The following is an 18,915-nucleotide window of genomic DNA, read 5'->3' as shown; positions in this document are numbered from 1 at the left end:
ATATATTAAGAGCTTCATCCATCATCGACCTGAAACTCAGAGGAGAAGCCCCTGTCCCACCTTTGCTATTTAAAGCTGGTGTATTCATAGCATATATCTCCTAGTTCTTTTTCTTTTTGTTTTTCTTTTTCTTTTTCTTTTTGTTTTTCTTTTTCTTTTTCTTTTTCTTTTTCTTTTTGTTTTTCTTTTTCTTTTTCTTTTTGTTTTTCTTTTTCTTTTTCTTTTTCTTTTTCTTTTTCTTTTTCTTTTTCTTTTTCTTTTTCTTTTTCTTTTTCTTTTTCTTTTTCTTTTTCTTTTTCTTTTTCTTTTTCTTTTTCTTTTTCTTTTTCTTTTTCTTTTTCTCTTTCTTTTTCTCTTTCTCTTTCTTTTTCTCTTTCTCTTTCTTTTTCTTTTTCTTTTTCTTTTTCTTTTTCTTTTTCTTTTTCTTTTTCTTTTTCTTTTTCTTTTTCTTTTTCTTTTTCTTTTTCTTTTTCTTTTTCTTTTTCTTTTTCTTTTTCTTTTTCTTTTTCTTTTTCTTTTTCTTTTTCTTTTTCTTTTTCTTTTTCTTTTTCTTTTTCTTTTTCTTTTTCTTTTTCTTTTTCTTTTTCTTTTTTCTGTCTAAGATGTGCAACAGCTGAAGTCATAACTTCCAAAAAGATTAGAAAGGAAGACTGAACTAATATTTGCGTTTCTGCTTACCTGATCATATTTGTCTTTAAGCTTAAAAAATATCTATTTCTGTTTATATGACCTTTTCCTACTGTGAATTATGTTAAGTGATGAGAGATGAGAGAATATGCGTGTATTTAAAGGGATAAAGTGAAAGAACTACATGGAAGATTACTATCAAATGTCTTGCTAGGAATTGGACTGAAAAGAAGAAATATCAACACTGAAATCAATGGCTGTCCTTTTATGGGCTTTAAGGTGTTAGGACTGTCTCCTCTACCATGCTAGCCATAGTAAGAAAAATAGTTGCACAAGTCAAACTAGATTGAGGAATAGTCTAGCAAATAAAATAAGTATGGCAGTGTAACCCCATTTCCAGTACCACTGTAGCTAAATGTTATCTAAACAGCAGCAAAAGAGAAGCTCATTAGATTTCATGTTTAAAATTTCATTACAATGAATAAATTCACTGCATCCAAATCAGGGGCAGAGAAGTGCTCTCAGCAGAAAAAAAGTCTCCCCTGATACTCCATTTCTTCCTTACAGCAGGCTCAGCATTCGTGGAGCTGAATAATTTCACCCAGAGCTGAGGTCACTGAGCTAAATTTTCTGCCCTTATACAAAGTCATTGTAGGGTAATTCTGATGAAGTCAGTTAAGCTAGGCCAGTATTAAAACAGTTTAAATGAGAATATATCTGTCACAAGAACAGGTGAAGGTGCTCAGCAACACACAAAAAATACCATATATTTTGTAGTATAGATTTTTCGCAGAATATCAGATGGGGCAATAAGATTAAGGAAAACCCTAGGTAGTATTTAAATACTACCTAGCAAGCTCTCTCCTTAGCAGAGAATATTGTTTTTTTTTTTCTCATATACAGACAGAAACAGTTCAAATCAAATTTAGCACTTCAAGAATGCTAAGATGTATATCATGGAGTAGAATAGGAGATCCCTACCTAATGACAATTGTTCCATGTCTAGATAAAATACACCTAACATTAATTCTGTGGTCTACTAGTGGCTGTGTATCTTTATTTCACCATGGGCTTAAATTTCATTAGGAGCAACTCTGAATCTCTTCGCAGTTCTCAGATGGTCAAGCCCTCTTCATGATATCCCATCTGTCTGTGGAGTTTTATTCGTGAATATGGACACACCTGAGAAAATGGCTGCTTTTTCTTACTCCAAAGCCCTGAACTTATTTGTTGCTCACTCTTCAGTTTGCTTCTCTTCACTTTAGAGTGTTACCTACACTAAGAATACAATGAGATTTCCTGCATCTCCTTTTCTTCTTTCACTGCTGATGATATTTCCATCTTCTCTTCTCTTCTGACTTGCACAATTCCTTTTTGCCTTCTTCTGCTTGCTGGGCAAGAGTTTGGAGAAACAACAACATCAGCAGATTATCCCCAACATTCAAGGTTTGGCTGGTCTGGAAGAAGACAGTATTAACTCATAACTTCCCCAAGTTGTACGCATAACATCTAGACTGAGGGTAGGGTAGTTGTGGGGGGTTTATTGCATAGCTGTAGGTAATAAATGCTAAGAGGTCAGGTATTAAGGTGGCTAATTTAACATGTGATCCTGCTGCTTTCGTCTTCTGGGAGTTTCACAGGGGTTCAGACATTGAGTTCTTATTGATTTTCAGGAAATTGGTCTGACTTTCCCAGGACCTTTGAAAATGTCTGTTATTATTCAGGCAAGTCTTTAAACTATTTTACCAGCTCAAATACAAGGATTTATTGCTTCACTTATGATTTACCTACGAGACTGATGACCTGGGATACAGCACACACGAAATAGTCAGTCACAGTTAAGTGCTGGGACATCAGTGAAAGATAGCTGTAGCAAAATAGCATCTTCTTATTTCCTCTATTATGACCAGAATATTTCCTCTCACTATCTACCATAAGGATCTCTCACCTGACATGAATTCTGTAGCTAGTATTTTTTGTGGTGCTCTGTGTTTCAGTCCCTTTGTAGAATTCACCAACATAGACAAAAATGCTTCAAGCCCAAAAGTCACTCATTAATACCTTTTTTTGCAACAACACTGCATAGTCTGCACAGGTCACGGCTTCAATGTGCTACTGCTATTAATTGACTAGCCCAACTCATCAGTGATAAACTGAGTTTTGTATCACAGTGGTGACATTCTCAGGATTGACACATCTGATGATGAGGAAAATGCTTTTCATCTGCTCATTGTCATCAGAATAGTGCAAAAGAGTGATTTTAAACTGTGCTAATATAGATTTAAATTATAAGTTCACTATCCCAAGTCCTACTTTTTAAAAAATGCCAAGTGTACTTGTGCTTCGTTTAGTCTTCAGGATTTTTTCCAGGAAATGCTTTTCTAGCTTTGCTTCAAGTATTAGTTACCCTCTCATCTGGTATCTGGGAAAGGAGCTCAGAAATGTGTTTGCATCTTCAATAACTTATCAGAAAACGTGTGTAAAAATACTCAAAGGCAACATGCACCACTGTTACTTGTAGACTTACGATGACAGTGTGTATCAAACACTCAACACATATCTAGGCAGCAGCTAAAGTTCAGCTACTCAACTTTAACCTCCAAGAGGAGGTCAACAGGAAAAGGAATGCATGTTACAGCTCACACTGATGTTAAGTGAGATCCTTCAGTGGGGCTTGAACTCCTACTCAAGATATCAGCAACCGGTCCGAGTGCCTTGGAATGCAAATCGAGCTTGTTACAAAGCATTGGAGGAGTCATAAAAGTTCTACATCAAAGATCCAGATACCGCCTGAGTTTTATCCAAGAGATATTTCACCACCTATTCAACACCAGCTTCCAATCTGAGACAATGGCAGGGAATACTTTGAACTATGTCTCATTATAGGGAACGCTATTGATTAGTCTTCCTCTGGCTTCACAAATGCGTTATCATTCTTTGTTCCCCTAAATCAACACCAGAAATGTGAGATCTTGAAACAAAAGCTCCATGAAATGCTCTCAGAGACGAAAATCCTCCATTTTTATTGAATGATCTTTCATCTGGGATCTTTCCTATATTGGTAAAAACAAAGGAGCCTCACTTTGGAGCCTTACCAGACCAAATAATGAAATGTACAGTTTTACTGGCAATGAGATGCCTCAAACTTTAAAGACTAATTTAAAACATTATAGATATGAAATGCTTCAACTTCAAGCATGGAAAAATAGATAAAGAAAATAAATAAATAAAGTCTAGGGCACAAGAAAGTGAATGGAATGGATAACAAAAAATCCCCCAGTATTTGTTGATCATTATTTAAAGTTCAAAGCACATGAAAGGGCAAAGAACCAGAGGGACCACATTTTATTTGTCTCAATTTAGGGGGAAGAATGTACCAAGGAAGTGAAGAAATCCAGCTAAATTGAGGGGAAATGGAGCAATAAAATTCAAAATAATGATAATTTGCATAAACTCAGGTGTTTTACAGTTGGCGGATGAATGAAAGAGAACCTAAAATCACACAACAAAAGGCACAGGGAGGATACAAATGGAATATGGGACAATGGTTTTTGTGGTATTGGCCACATAGGTTTTAACTTCCAAAACAAGACTAACAAAAACAAGTTCTACAACCAGTCACCAGTTTGGATGTTTTTGTATCATTCTTATGATAAAGAGAAGGGATATGTAGCTCTAATCTGTTTTCTCTCTTAACTTCTGGAAGGTTTTAAGATACTACACTGCAGAAAGTGGTGCAAAGTTGCAGACAAACAGAAGAGCAGCACAATTCGTGTGGAAAGAGGAACTGTACCTTCATTCTTGTTTTTCAAGCATCATTTTTTCCTACAGGTTCGCTCTGCATTATTTTTTGCTAAGATGAATTTACCCATCATGCCATGCTGACCACCCTTTGATTAAAGCTGTCCTGCTATCACCAAGCATTATGAGCAGAACAAACCATGCAACAGCAATTCTGACCCTATGACAAATTTGTTCTCACTTGAGGATGGTGTTTTAAATGGTGCAGTTGTTTCCTGGTGAATCTGTGTGCTCTGCTCCCTCTGCAATATTCATTAACATGAGTCTTGTACAGTAAATATTTATTTAACTTTAAGATTTATACAGTGTCTTTCCCTACAGCATCTAGGTGGTATTTGCAGAAATTAAAAACATAAGTTATATGAAGCTTTCAATAATGTTTTGCATTAAACTGCTACTGTTGTCAGAAATAAATCAGCCATATTGTCATGAAATGAAATAAACCTAACAAAACCCAAACAAGCAGAAGTGTAAAATCAATCAACCAAAAGCTAACCAAATAAATGTGGCTTACATAAATACAAGCAAGAGAGACTGGCTATCAGCTTCATCTCTGAAACACCTAGACATGAATGAAAGCAGGCATCATTAATCTGTGTTGATTGCTCTTGTTTGCCATGCGGAGCTTCCTATCTGACCTGAACACCATATAGCTATCATTGTTTGTAGGCAAATGTGCATTTGCAGCTGAGCCAGTCTAAGAGGTGAGCAATCATGAAGACTTCGAGGTTTAGGAATGTGGAAGATGAGTATTTTTCTCTAGCAGCAAAGGCAGCTGAAAGGGGTTGCAGCCCTTGCCTCAGCCTCCTTGTTCATTTTCAACTTTGTCTGTTCATCACTCCATCAGCTGTTTAAGAGCAGCTATTAGCGCAGCTTTGCTGAATGCCTAATTGTGAGATGTTCTAGACTGGATTCTTCCAAAAGCACCATTAACAAATAAAATCAGAGTGAACAATCAGAAAGAACAAGTCATTGCACTAACACAGGTTAGGATACAACCTCACAAAGAGCTATAACAGCACCACTGAGAGACCACTGACCTCTGGGAAAGCTCTTCAGCCAGAGAGACTGTTTGCATAACTACACGCTCAGGGAGCATTGCTCATCTCCAAGGATGGACTTTTCTAGAGATCCTTTAGACCCTTGGGAAAATGCTCCCAAGGTCCCCAAAAGCCTGGAGCTGACTCTGTTCACTACATTTGTTCATCCATAGAACTGGCTGTGTAGTGCTATTTTAATCACTGTGCTCATCCTTTTCCATGTTGGGCTGCAATGCTCAATGCACTGTATAGCAGAACACATAATTGACTAACTTGACATATCCAAGCCTCAATGAACAATTGGTTTGCTCTTTTCACTCATTGTTCCTAAGGGCTTCCTTTATCAATAGCTATCTCCCTTAGTAAAATATACCATGAGAAGGAGCCTGAATCTGCTGCAGTTCTTCACGCTGAGCTGTTCCCTTTGAAAGGCAGCCAGTTCATGAGGTGCCTACATGAAAAGCCATGCACTCCAAAATGCTGGCCAATCTTAGAGCACCTTCTGCTCCATGGTCTATTTTACCATTTCTCCAGCTGATTACCTAAGTTCTGAAGTGTGATGGGTTAAGTTTGGTTTTCATTTGCACCCTGTCACAGGAATAATGTTACCCAGCTGCAGAAGGGAGCAGAAATGAATCCAGCGTGGTTTTCCTTGCCTATCAGTCCTACAGCCATGCTTCTCTCTGCTTGCATTAAGTGGGATTTATTTTTCTCTTTGTGAAGAATCAGCAGTTTGACTTATGATGTTACGTAGCGTAACATTGCTGGTGCCAGGACCATCTCTTATTACAGTGATTCGGTAACAGATGCAGATATAAATAAATATATCTTAGAACAGCATTTTCCCATATTTCTCCTTTTAGTACCATATTGTGCCTTTTAAAACATCCTCTACAACTCCTTGCTAAGGAAACCCATCTGCGTCATTTGCCCCTTTAAAGAGCATCTCTGATGGAATAGATTTCGCAGGAAGCATAGTGAGATTTTCATAGGAAATTGGATTTTTTTTTCCACACTTTGTTGTACAAAAGGTTAAAATTTATTTCTGTTTGATCGTGCACACCTCAAAGATGTCCCCCGCAGGCTCTGTCTGTTGACAGTTAACATGGGTTTAAAGAATGCTCTCTAGGCCATTTTGCAGTGAGAAAGTACTAAGTCTTACATGGAAATGCAAACAAAACCTTTAAAGCTTTTGATCTTCTTGGGGACTTGATGAAATCTCGTGAGCAAATTGAAGGATTACATGCAACAGCAAATATGTACAAGTATAACAAATTAACTGTAAATGATATAACTAATCTAAAATGGAAGTATAAGATATTAGTGTCTCATGGCAACATTTGAACTTTGCTTCGCTAAAACTCAAGCGTATTTTAAAAGAAATGGTAAATGACTATTGACTACAAATATTCATTCAAATGCAAAAGAGAATTGCTCTGGGGTTTCTTTTCCTTTAATCTCCTCCTGATTTGATCTAAGCACATCCTTCTAACCTTAATGCAGCAGGGCAGGAGGGACAAGCTGTGAAATTCATACTGCTAATCCCCTGAGGACTTTCTAATCAGACAACAGCCACTAGGGAGACAGTTTCCTAAAGGTCTTTTGTTTCTCCTCATGTAAAGAACACAGAGAGCAGGTACGCTGCTGCGCATGGTACACTGGGACTTTGGCATGGTAAAACAGTAAGGCTTAGAAAGGCAGTGGGATTACAATATCTTCTTGTACTAATTGTCATTCAAAAAAGTGACCTATAAATTTCCCCCTGCTTTGAGCAGGGCTGGTGTGGTGACCTGGTCAACCCAGGTTCAAGTGTCATTGATTGGATGATGATGGACAAGGAAGAGTCCTTTGCCAGACATGAATCTACTTGACATTTCACTCATCAAGCACCTTGGGTTTATTTTTGAAATCAGGCTTTTCTCTTGCTTCGCTTACAGTTTAGCAACAGTGGCATGCACAGGCACATCATCACGTTTGCATCTGGTCACAGCTCTGGGCAGCAGGGGTAAAGGAAGAAAAGGCAATGGATAATTTTCACTGCACCTAACTTTTAAATGGATGGGGTGAGCAGCAGTCGGGACTGGAGCACTGAGAAACTCACGTCATTAAGGACTTCAAAAGAGAAGGACTGCAAAGCTTCTCCTGCAGCACCATCAACTAATTTGTCATTCCTGTGGGAATACTTCTGTTCAGAACACTAGAAAATAATTCACAAACTCATGATAAGAATTGGTGAAAAAAGTCTGAATGGTCATCTATATCAGCCCCTTTTGAAGTTGAATATCTCAATTCATGAAGCGTCCTTCACATAGGCAACTATTTAAAGAGCCTTGAGTTGAAAATTGAGTCTTTTACTCCACTTGTGTTTACAGATGGGATTTTGTATACATGTTGGTTGTTGAAATCAAGCAATCAAACCTTTCAAATTTGCAATTTAATTATTACCATGGCCTGAACCACTTCACAGGTTGTAGGTATTCAAAATTTGCTTGGACACAATTTTTTTTGCATCCATTTTTCCAGTTAAATAGGTATAAACCTGAGTGTGAACTCAGTAGGAATTCATGTTGACACTGAGCACTGTGTTTTGACTGCACATTAAAAATGTGCCATTCAAACTTTCCCCAAAATGCAGTACAGTCTTCCCCCCCCCCCCATCAGAAGTATCATTTTATTAGGATAAAAGCACTGTATTTCAACGTGAATATCTCATGATAAGGAAAGGGAATGGACTGCAGTGCTACTACTGCAGAGATCATGCCCATCTGGTCACTACAGCCTAAAATGCTGGCGTCACTGATGCACTGTGTGTGGCCCATCCGAGGGCTGGAGCACAGCCTCAGCTCAGGGGAAGTGGAGGACTGCTGCTTATCAGAGATGACTCTGTCATATCAGTGGGACAAAGCCCCTCAGAACTCACAGACTTTCAGCACTGATTTGCCCTGTCAGGATGACGGGTTTATCTGGAAGCTCCCTGTGGCTGGCTGGGATAGATACCGAGGGTCCGGCACACTCAGACCCAGATCCTTCCCTTTCATGCAACCATCAGGACTGAGACCACCATGTGCTATCTCTTCCAGCAGTGATAGCGCTGTGGTAGGCAGAACACAATGCCATCAAGGCCCTGTGCTCCTACAGAGTACTGAATACAGCTGGGCCAAACTGGCAGAGAAAATATTTTTCATTCACTACAAAAATAGTTTTTGGTCCAGCTGCATGAACTGATGAATTCCCAACAAATTTGGTGATTTATTTATTTTTATTCCAGGACAGTGAAGACATTTTGTCTTCTGTTTAAGCATTCTGCAGATTGATACAGAAGGGATGGTTTAAGCCTCTCCCCTCTCAACACTGGTGACAAAATGAAGCATCTTCATTAACACAGATCTGACTCCTCTTTATACTTTGTATTTATCAAGGTTGAAGGATGGCACCTCGCAGAGAAAACCTGGACACTTTTGGGCTATGCTGTATTTTCACTCAGCTTCCAGACTCTAAAATATGTTGTTTCACTTTTATTAATGACAATACTCACACGAGCTCTTTCTACTATCATGACACGGCAAGGAAAATCTCCTTGAAATAAGTGAACAATTTTGACTTTGGAAGAATGCAGACAAACAGTGTTGGTGGCAGTGCTGAGCTTGTACAGATTGATATGGGTATGGCATGATGGACAAGCAATCCAGGAGGTGTTGCCATTGCTGATTTAACTGCATATCTTAGCAGCTAAAAGAGGGATAATATGAATTCCCTGCCTATTTTCCCACCTGCCTTTGGTCAAACACCGCAACCATGTCAAGCTAATAGAAATCTCCTAAATATGTCTGAGCATGATCATATATTCAAGAAATGTTTAGATATTGCACTGAAGGACATGGCTTAGTGGGGAAATAATGGTGGTAGGTGGATGGTTGGACTGGATGATCTTGGAGGTCTTCTCCAACCTTGGTGATTCTACCAGTGTGTGATTCTATGGTTCTATGATAGGCAAGTTGCAAGCATGAGTGTAATGAAGTGATTTGGGTACACTGAAGTAGAGTACAAGGGAGCCCTTATCAAAGATCTTCAGGTGCATTTTATGAAAACAAGCTGAGTTCACCTCATGTGGGTAACAGAAGTTTCCTGTGGAGCAGCTTATGCTGCCTATGTGCAGCCTTGTGTCTGGTGCCTGGGTTGCCTGGTGGGGGCTGAGCACAGCTCTTCCTCTGGTCAAACGTTTATAGGACTCTCTTACATCTTTATCCCTCTCAGACCTGGACAAAACCAGTCAGTGAGCTCAGAGAAGGGGCAAGACAGACAGATAGATAGGGGACTCCTGCAGGGAGCAGTAAGAATTACAACCCAGTCTTTGCACTGATAAGCCATGCTGCATTTTGGCGTCCCTGATGATTACCTTCATCAGCTTCTCTAGCTGCTCATGTCATAATACAGAAGAGTGACCAAACCCAAATGTAGTTTAACATTCAGACTAAATTTACTACTATGAGCGTCTATAACTCAGAAAAGAATGTCGTTTCCTGGAGTACTGTGTAAATATTGGCCGTAGTGAAAAAAAAGAAAAAGGAAAACTGCAGAGCAGACCTAGCTGAAGGCAAAGAAGACTTTGTATGCAATAATAATGGCTTGTATTAAACCAAAAACATTTTTCTTGAGAACACATTTTTTATTGGTACATTTTAAAGAAATTCTGGCACCAAAAGCCATGCTTAGAAATGCATAAAGAGTGAAGCACAGGCCTGGAAGGTATACATCACCACACAGACAGCTTGTTCTTTGTCCCCCTGCCCTCAAAGCCAGCTTGTGGAATGGCACTGCAACCTGACTGCTTCTCTCCAAAAATTCCACAAGTACAGCTAATAAAAAGCCAAGAATTTCCCATTTTTGGTTATGAAAAAGAAGTTTCCAAGATTGGAGCCACCGATAAACTGAATAGTCCCTCTCTAAATTGCCTTGTTACTTCCGTCTTCTTCCCAGCACTCTGAGTACAATAAAATATTTATATGCACCCTGGCAACAGTCCAGTTTAGAAATATTATACAGCTGGGCTATTGATTGCAGTGCATGTGGAATAGATGTCTGGCCATGTGGGCAAAGGAGCCAGAAGTAAGGCTCAAAATCCTAATACCTGAAATGTCTGTTTAAAATATGTCTAAGAAATCTCAAATAATTAGCTTTTCTCTTGCTTCCTCTTTTAATCACAGCTTTAATAAACACTCTTATCCTGATTTAAAAACTCTGCTGAGTGATCCTGTCCATGCTGAAGGCCGTCCATGTGTGACAGAGGAAGCAGTCCTGCTCAAACCATTGCTACGTAGCTTTCCACAGTCACAACCATTGTTACACTTTGGATTTGGGAGAGGCTAGGCAGCTCTTTCTCTTTGGTTGTCTCCTTTCCATTGTAGCATAAACGTTCTGGAAAACATTCCACTGTCTAATCTGAGAACCGAAAGTGTTGACTACAAAAAAAAGAGATTTTTACTTGGCTGAGAAAACCCCAAAAATCTCAGCATCATCTACAAATGAAATCCAGAAACATGCTCAATAAAGTTCTGTTTAAAAAAAACCCAGCAAACCTCCCACAGCAAGTTTGCTCTTACCTTCATGTTGGGCAAATGTGTTGGAGTTCTCAAGCAAATGAAAAGAAATGATTCTCAGGATTGTTTTCTTTTATTTCTTCCTTTTCTTTTCTGAGTAAGTAGCATCTCTATTAGCTTTGAAAGGGAAATTTATCTGGAGGAAAAATGATTTCAGCTAAAATGATTAAGTATTTGGGGAGATTAATGTCAAAACAGAAGAACTGCAAACTTTCTTGCTTAAAATCTGTATTGATTAAGTTCCTGAGAAAATATTAATAGGACAAAGCCATAAACACATTTTCTATTCCACAGTGCAATAAAAAAAATAAATCAAATATATCAAAATAACATTATGGGTAACTGTAAATTTCGGTCAGATCTGATGACACAATAAATTTCTTGCAGAAGAGAAAAATGAGGATATTGCATTTAGGAAGCACATTCTTCCTAATGTTGCATTTTACATTCATTCTAAAGAATTTATTTTCTGAAAGGATTCAGAAGTATTTTGTGGAAATGTAAATTAGGCATAAAATGGTAAAATGTCTTTTTTTTTTTTTTTTTTTTTTTTTTTTGGGCCTTTCTCAGCAGCTGTGTATGTGCCACAAGGCATAAGATGTGTTGCTTTCCATTAAGAGTGAAAGCAGAACAAAGCAGAGGACAAGAGATGCAAAGGGGAGGAGGTGTATAAAAGGTCTGTTGTTGCTCCTGGCGTAAGATAACAAACCCAGCTCTTCCACCAAATGAACAGCAGCATAAACTTCCCCTTCCCCTGCAAGTCAGGATCTCTGTGCATAGTCCAACTACCCAACAACAGCAAATGACACTTTATTCCTCCCTTTAAGAACCACCATTTAAATGAATGTTCAGAATTATTACAGGATCAGTGACTTCAATCAAACCTTTAGGCACCCACTGATCTGTGTAAGAATGTGTATTTGGCCCCACACGAAATGCAGAGATGTGCCACTGTATTTGTACTTCTACACCGAATCACACAGCTTTTATCTGATTGGGATCAATGCATTAAAATATGTTATTCATCTGAGTTACTACTTAACATGATAGTTTCTAGCAGAATCAACATTCTTATCACTGTTTGTACTGGTGTGTAAACACTCAAGGACTGTATCTCTTGAGCACTACTACAAAACGTGATAGTGAAGTGCCTGTTATTTAGATATCATTTTCTTAATCACCATGTTACATGGAAAGGCCGCTCACAGCTCAGCAAGAGAGTGCCTTTTTCATTAGGCAGGTTTTGTTTGATTTGCAGCCCTTCTGAGAACAGCTTCCCAAAGCAGGCTGTGGACCACGATCACTTGTGAGATGGTTCACCCTTCTTTCACCTCAGGAAACTGCCTGTGGTAGTGGACTTCCAATAATTTGAACATGAGAAATCAAAATACTTGAAACACTTGGGTCTTGGGGGAGATGATAAAGGTCCGTGTCTCCTTCACATTTTTATCTGATTTAGAAGAGGGGAACAGTTGTGATGCTGGGAAGGGCAATATTTGTTTCAATTAAGTTTCAGCTCAGCTCAGTGTAATAGTGAATTCGGCACAGGACAAATACAGTTTGTCTACAAGTTAACAAAGGAAAGGTGTGTCCAGTACACCCTGGCTAATGTAATCATATCTTACTTGTAAAGGTAGGCTGAGCAGTTTTTAGAAGAACAGTTGCCCATTATTTCAGCATAGGTTAACTAATATTAAATAGTTCCCTTAATATTTCCTTTCAGATAATCATAGTATCAGTAAGATTGGAAAAGATCACTAAGATCATCTAGTCCAACCATCCACCTATCACCAGTATTGCTCATTAAATCATGTCCCTTAGTGTCACACCTATATTTTTCTTGAACATCTCTATGGACAACCTGGTCTAGTGGTTGGTGACCCTGCACATAGCAGGGGAGTTGAAATTGGATGATTATTATGTTCCTTTTCAACCCAGGCCATTCTATGATTTTATGATTCTGTGATTCTGTGATTCTGTGATTCTGTGATTCTATGATTCTATGATTCTATGATTCTATGACAGACCATGTGGTGTTCTATCACTCACCCAGAGAAGAAGATTTTCCTAATAACCAACCTTACTGTAGACTAAACACAACCAGTCTTTCATTAGTGTGTTGATGATTAAAAAGAAAACAAACAGCTTTTAGCACTGTTTGTGATACTCCATTTATTGAGCTGAAATGTTTTTCATGGAGAACTTATTTATGGAAGTCACACATTCTTAGCATGTTCACGTCCAGTTCACTGGAAACTGTTCAAAAACAGTTTGTTCTAAAAATATTACCAAACTACACTGGCAAAGGTTGCTGGAAATTTGGATTATCCGCCTCAAGAACTGAGGTATGCAAACTGAAGTCACCAGGAGCAGTATAAATCTTGAATGCTGAGTTATTCAGAGCACTTTTGATATCTCTTCTCCAGAATTTGTGCTGCTTGCTTCCTGCCATCCTACACAATTCTACACATTCCTACACAAATACACCTAACAGGAATTTGTGTACGTAAGGAAACTGCAGTGTGCCCTGGGAGATGCAAAGGATGGGAGATTCAAGGATGAACTGTATTCATCCTTCAATTCTTTTGAAGGAATTGGACGATGGAGTGCCTGATTGTGTTATTTTTTAAAAAGATAAATCAAAATTCAACTGGGAAAAAGAGATTTCCTACAGCACTAAGCATTCTAACAGCAAAAATTAAGATTGAGGTGATATCAAGACAAAAGAAAATACTCTGATTCTCTGTCAACATGCTAGCATCTTGCTAGATGCACCCTGATTAAGTGCTTTTGAAAGAAAATAAAAATAAAGAAATCGTTAGAAATGTGTTGTATCCATTCAAATCAAGGCCTCAGTAATCAACTTCACACCCCCAAGGTCACTTGATCAGCTTGTGATTACAGCAGCAACTTCAGGGCTTGGTATTGTCCTGCGGCTGTGGCAGGTCAATGGAAAAATGTTCTTTAAACACCATAAGCATCTGATTGTGCAATACCTAAATCAGTGTCATTGATTATTCACAGTGCTGGACCGCTCAAAGCTGGGGAAGTAATTAGGGCTTTTTGTGTGGATTATCCACCGAGAAAAGGTCAAATAACTACAAACAGTGCCAGAAAACAGGAGTCACCAAGGACCTCAGCCTCCGTGATCAGTTAAGAAATGCTAAAGCAGGGTTTGATAATGATGTGCTTATGCCAGGTTCTACAGAATTTGATCATTCTGTCATAGAAATCCAATGAAGCATGAGTGATGGCTACTTTTTCCCTTGAAGCTTGCTTTGGGTCCCTGATGCCTGTCAAACAAGTTTGTCAGTAAAACTTGACTGAGAAGAATATAAAAGCCAGTTTTTGTTCCAAGGGGAAATGTGTATATATGTGTGTGTGTGTGTGTGTAAGTAAATCACTGCTTACTCATTTCAGACACATAGTTTGTAATTTAGATCCAAATACTTATTTTGTTCTACCTTTTGTCCTTCCTGCTGAAAAACCTGCCTTCACTGATGGGCCATGCTGTACTCACTCACAGATCCCTTACTGGAATATCTTCCTTCCTTCCCAAATGGAGAGTCTGTACAAAGAACAGCCTTCTGCTAATGACTTTTCCCCTATTGAAATGTGAGAAGCAATAAAAGAAGTCCTCAGTTTTGTAACAGCATCTCCAACGTTTGCTGAGTTTACAGGGATGCTGCTACTTAGCAACACCTTGTAAATTTAATTGCCAAACCAGGGTGTACAAAGCATTCCAGTTCCATATGGGAGCCATTCCTTACAGACCTCCTTCCCTGGGAGTTCTTCATGTTGTAAATCTCTCCCCCTCCTTCCGTCTCTGAATTGCACTAACACTTCGGATGATTAGGGCTGAGGCAGCGATCAACATTTTCTCCCAGTCATTCCTTTCCATTGATCATTTAAATGAGGGATTATTCTGTTTTCCCATTTTAGCCCAGGGATCAATTGCTGAAAACAATAGACGGAATTTTGTACAGAAAATTGGTGCATCAGGAGGAATGCATAGAGACTGTTTGTCTGTGTGCAGGGGAAAAGAACTTCAAGTTTCTCAGGCCAGTGGAGAAAGTCAGTGAAAGAGGACATGCAGAAAAATAAAAAGTCAGTGAAAAAAAGAAACAGTGACTGTCAACAGTATGTAGATTTGACCATGTAAAGGCAAGGTCATATAATGCCTGCAGTGAAATGCGGGAAGGGAAAGAAGGACAGAGGTATTCAGATGGAAGTGTTGGGGCACTTCATAATCCTCTTGCTTTGCTGTGGATGAATGCTTACATGTGCAATGAACATTTGGGATCTTTATTTTTAATGGAAATCTTATGGCACTGGCAAGGGAAGACCAACAAGCCTGGGACAGGCTGAGCAGTTGGGCCACCTTGTAGGATGCAGTGGACAAAGACAAATGAATGGCCCTTTGCTCTCCAAGCATCTAAGGATAGGCCTTTGGGCAGTTATTGGGGTTTTAATCCTTAGACTTATGGCTTTGGCAGAAAAAGAGAACTTGCCCTGTTACAGGCAGCATTCTTAAAGCTAGTAGGGTGGTCCATCTTCATTAAAATGTCTGCTTAAATATTGCTTTCTGGAAAATCTCCATGTCACTTTCATCTAAGGAACCTCGTTGAACTCAGACATCAAACATTTCATTGCCACAAATTAAGTTAGGCCCAGTGCTGTCAGCTAGAACTGCCACTCAATTACTGCACATGTATAATAAATTTCCAAGTGCAATTCATTTGCCTTTACTGTTCTTAAAATTTGTTACAGTCCTATCTTCACCACAGATCGGTGTTCGCAGGTAGCCATCTGCAGAGAGCTGCATGAGGACAGATGGAGGCAGGCTGGAGGGCCAGGGGCACAGCAGAGGCCCTGTCCCATGTTAATCCATACATGTGACAGAGACCCGTGGCCCGTGGGAGGCAGCAGGCTTTCTATTCCAGGGTGAATTTGGAATCTATTCTGTTCTATAGGCAGTTCTTGCTGGGATTAGCAGTTTTATCTCTATTTTCTGTGTCACACTGATAGGGAGTTTTTAGTATGGCCCTTTTGTCATCCATACACAATAAAAGGGATTGTAGTTGCTATTATATTAGTTAGTAAAAATAGAAGTATTGCTAAACAATTTCATCAGATTTTTTGAATTTTACTTCCCACTACAGTTATGCAGGAAAACTTTATTGTAACATATTGTAAGTTAAGGTATATAGCTCTCCTATCAACATCTGTATTCTGATTTGTAGACCAATAAGTTTTTTTGCTGTGGATTTCGTGTGTACAGTTGTGTTGAGGTGTAATATATCACTGAAACATTTCTAAACTTGGAGCAATAACGTATTCAATTAGGTTGGAAATAAAACATCTAGTTTTTCTTACAATAAATCTTTTACTAACCCAGCTACATCACATGTTCAACAAGGAAATAATACATGTCATTTATACTAAGGGTTATTGTAGACTGCTGAGGGAGACATGGAGTTCTGGAGGTTTCATCAGTCCTGTGAAATTCTGCAACATGGTAAGTGTACAAATTAGAAAAGGATGTAATATGTTGCTAATGACACCTCTTGGGATAGTCTTTGAGCCCATATTTACTGTTATGATCAGTAGTCTCATTTAAGCTTCAGGAGTTGAAAAGTTTTACTAAAGTAGAGTGAAAACACCTCTGAGTTCATTAGATGTGGTTGTAATTTAAGCTCAGAAGGCATTTCTTTTCTTCTCTGTCATTCTTCATATTACTGAAAATATAGTGCCAGGGTTCCCAATAAAAGCATTATACATGATCACATGCCTACAGCCCCTGCAAAACACGTTTACACCTCAACATCTGCAGCAGTGCCACAGTCTGAGCAGCACCCTAATTCACCCCAGATGTCTCTTTAAAGGAAATACTGTAGTAAGGCTACTGTTTGTCATACTTTCTGGACATTGCCTTTATTACTTTGAAAGCCTTTGATTTTTCAAGTGTCACAGACATCTGCAGTCTTTTTTTCTTCTTTTTCCTCCTCTTTTTCTTCCTCTGTGGAGGGAAAGCCCATATCATGTGTTTAAATATGAATAGAGATTTTGATGATATTAATCCCTGGAAATGCCAGTTGCTGACTATATATCAACTCCTATCCATCAATTGCATTGCATAACAAGGATTTCATTACAGGCAGGCTCAGTGAAGCAGAGGGCTGAGCACCAGCACATATTCTCAAGCTAGTGTTGTATTGACTATTGCTAAGAATGCTCTCATAGAGTGCCAGAGCTCTTTATCCACTTCAGCCAGTGTTTAACCAGTTCAGAAGTGCACCAGATGACTTGCAGTGTTTGGTGATGCTCACTTCAGAGTCAGGACTGTGATGAATGAGAATCTGTTTCAGCAGGTCTCTAAAAATCTCTCCCTTTCAGATAGCGGCCTTCCCAGTATTGCTGGACATGGGAGATGAGCCGAACAGGTCTGTAGAGATCTACAGGTCTGTAAGTGGGAGAAGGGCTGAAAACAAAACATGTTCCTAGAGAAGAGATTTCCCAAGATCAGAACTTTAAAGACACGTAGGTTCAACCAGCCATATTTGCACCTACACAGATCTGACTCATCTTGTAATTACTTTAGAGCCCTATCCCACAATCCATAGGGACCACGGTCAACATCTGGCCACCTCAAAATCAGAGAATGCTTGAGGTCGGGAAAGATGTGTGGGGATCATCTAATCTAATCCTCCTGTTCAGAACGTTGTCAGGTGTGGTAGGTTCCTCACAGAATCACAGAATTGTAGGGGTTGGAAGGGACCTCAGGATATCATCTTGTTCAACCCCCCTGCTAAAGCAGGTTCCCTACAGCAGGTTGCATGGCAAATCTTCCAGGCAGGTTTTGAATATCTCCAGAGGAGACTCCACAACATCTCTGGGCAGCTTGTTCCAGTGTTCTGTCACACTCATAGTAAAGAATTTTTTTCTCATGTTCATGAATAACTTCCTGTGCTCTGATTTGTGCCTATTGACCCTTGTTCTGTTGCTGGGCACCACTGAAAAAAACATGGCCCCATTCTCTTGACACTTGCCCTTTAGATATTTGCAAGCACTGAAAAAAATTCCCCCTCAGTCTTCTTTTCTCCAGAAAGAACAGTCCCAGATCTCTCAGCCTTTCCTCATAACAGAGATGCTCCATGTCCCTCATCATCTTTGTGGCCCTCTGCTGGACTCTTTCCAGAAGTTCCTTGACTTTCTTGAACTGGTGAGCCCAGAAATGGACACAATACTCCAGATGTGGCTTCACCAGGGCAGAGTAGAGGGGGAGGATCTCCACTTTTAACCTGCTGGCCTCCCTTTTTTTGATGCATCCCAGGATACCATTGGCCTTCTGAGCCATAAAAGCATTCTGCTGGTTCATGGTCAACCTGTTGGCCACCAGGACATCCAAGTCTTTTTCTGCAGAACTCCTTTCTATCAGGTCTATCAGACCCCAGCATGTACTGATTCATGAGGTTATTTTTCTCCAGGTGTAGGACTCCACACTTGCCCAGCCCAGGAGTGGACACACCATTCCAGATGTGGTCTCACCAGTGCTGAGTAGAGAGAAGGGATCTCCTCACATATCCTGCTGTCACTGATCTTCCTAATGCAACCCAGGATGCTGTTAGCCCCACTTCTGGCTCATGTTACGCTTGGTGTCCTCTGAGACCCTGAGTTCCTTTTCTACAAAGCTGCTTTGTGGCTGGTTGGTCCTCAGCATGTTGTTGGGTTATTGGCCCCCAGGTGCAGGAATTACACTTCCTCTTGCAGAATCGCAGGACTTCCCCTCCAGCTGCATCCTTCTAAGCCTAGCAGTTCAGGGTTTCCAGTCCACCTCATTGCTCACTTCT

Source organism: Excalfactoria chinensis, chromosome 2 (assembly GCF_039878825.1).
Source record: "Excalfactoria chinensis isolate bCotChi1 chromosome 2, bCotChi1.hap2, whole genome shotgun sequence".
Lineage (NCBI taxonomy): Eukaryota > Metazoa > Chordata > Aves > Galliformes > Phasianidae > Excalfactoria > Excalfactoria chinensis.
This window is presented reverse-complemented; position numbering follows the sequence as displayed.